Here is a 2,229-nt window from a genome sequence, read left to right as displayed (position 1 = left end):
TCACACCGCAACGGTCCACCCGCTTCATATGCTGCCAGTCATATTCCATTGTGCCGTTCGGCGGGGGTGGACGAGAACCGGAGAAAAAGCCAATAGATCCTCCCGTAGCCTCGCCTCGTCTGTAAACAAGACAATACATATTACAGTGAAGTATTGGAGGTGAGGTGAGAGAGAGAGATGTGTGTGAGGTGTTCTGTGTAGTTTTAACGAGTAGTCTAGAAGATGGACTCGTCCAAGCCCGACACAACAGTGGACGCTTCAGTAGCGCAGCTGAGAGTCTGGTGGGTAATGGGCGCGTTCGAGCAGATCACTTTTGTCAGATGGTCAAGTCTTTCGTATGTTGCGTTAGGGGGGATAGAAATGGACCTGACTTGTGCCTAAATCATGGCCGTGTTCGAGAGCACCAAGACGACTGCCGACTGACTGATCTACAAATCCCGATGGATCATTAATGATGACTCGTTATTTGTAGATCAGTCAGTCCCAATGATACCCATGATACATTGCGTTTTTTGATCCTCTCGAACACAGCCGTTCACTGCATGAACTTTACAAAAATCATGTGATCGAAAGTCATGATGTTTTGACTGCAGACAACTGCAAAATGTTGTAGTTGCTCTTTACCATAGAGAATGATAGAAGTCTCTAGTGGCTCAAAAGGTTGTAGTTGCTCTTTACCATAGAGAATGATAGAAGTCTCTAGCGGCCCAAAAGGTTGTAGTTGCTCTTTACCATAGAGAATGATAGAAGTCTCTAGCGGCCCAAAAGGTTGTAGTTGCTCTTTACCATAGAGAATGATAGAAGTCTCTAGCGGCCCAACAGGTTGTAGTTGCTCTTTACCATAGAGAATGATAGAAGTCTCTAGCGGCCCAAAAGGTTGTAGTTGCTCTTTACCATAGAGAATGATAGAAGTCTCTAGCGACCCAAAAGGTTGTAGTTGCTCTTTACCATAGAGAATGATAGAAGCCTCTAGCGGCCCAAAAGGTTGTAGTTGCTCTTTACCATAGAGAATGATAGAAGTCTCTAGCGGCCCAAAAGGTTGTAGTTGCTCTTTACCATAGAGAATGATAGAAGCCTCTAGCGGCCCAACAGGTTGTATTAGCATGGGCAACCCCATTCAGGGCTTCCCCCATTTAAATGTAGCCAATAAAGGAGGCTAGTGGGAGGAGCTATAGGCGGACGGGCTCATTGTAATGGCTGAAATTGAATTAATGGAACGGAGTCAATCAAATCAAATCAAATTGTATTAGTCACGTGAATACAACAGGTGTTGTAGACCTCACAGTGAAATGCTGACTGACCAGCCCTTAACCAACAGGTGTAGACCTCACAGTGAAATGCTGCCTGACCAGCCCTTAACCAACAGGTGTGAAATGTAGACCTCACAGTGAAATGCTGCCTGACCAGCCCTTAACCAACAGGTGTAGACCTCACAGTGAAATGCTGCCTGACCAGCCCTTAACCAACAGGTCTCAGCTGAGACCTCACAGTGAAATGCTGCCTGACCAGCCCTTAACCAACAGGTGCAGACCTCACAGTGAAATGCTGCCTGACCAGCCCTTAACCAACAGGTGTTGTAGACCTGCACAGTGAAATGCTGACAATGGTATTACGGTACAGAGTCAATGTGGAGGCTATATACAGGGTATTACGGTACAGAGTCAATGTGGAGGCTATATACAGGGTATTACGGTACAGAGTCAATGTGGAGGCTATATACAGGGTATTACGGTACAGAGTCAATGTGGAGGCTATATACAGGGTATTACGGTACAGAGTCAATGTGGAGGCTATATACAGGGTATTACGGTACAGAGTTAATGTGGAGGCTATATACAGGGTATTACGGTACAGAGTCAATGTGGAGGCTATATACAGGGTATTACGGTACAGAGTCAATGTGGAGGCTATATACAGGGTATTACGGTACAGAGTTCATGTGGAGGCTATATACAGGGTATTACGGTACAGAGTCAATGTGGAGGCTATATACAGGATGTTACGGTACAGAGTCAATGTGGAGGCTATATACAGGGGTACCGGTACAGAGTCAATGTGGAGGCTATATACAGGGTATTACGGTACAGAGTCAATGTGGAGACTATATACAGGGTATTACGGTACAGAGTCAATGTGGAGGCTATATACAGGGTATTACGGTACAGAGTCAATGTGGAGGCTATATACAGGGTATTACGGTACAGAGTTAATGTGGAGGCTATATACAGG

Source organism: Oncorhynchus keta, unplaced genomic scaffold (assembly GCF_023373465.1).
Source record: "Oncorhynchus keta strain PuntledgeMale-10-30-2019 unplaced genomic scaffold, Oket_V2 Un_contig_18162_pilon_pilon, whole genome shotgun sequence".
Taxonomy (NCBI): Eukaryota; Metazoa; Chordata; class Actinopteri; order Salmoniformes; family Salmonidae; genus Oncorhynchus; species Oncorhynchus keta.
The sequence above is the reverse complement of the archived record's forward strand: the minus strand, read 5'-3'. Positions refer to the sequence as shown.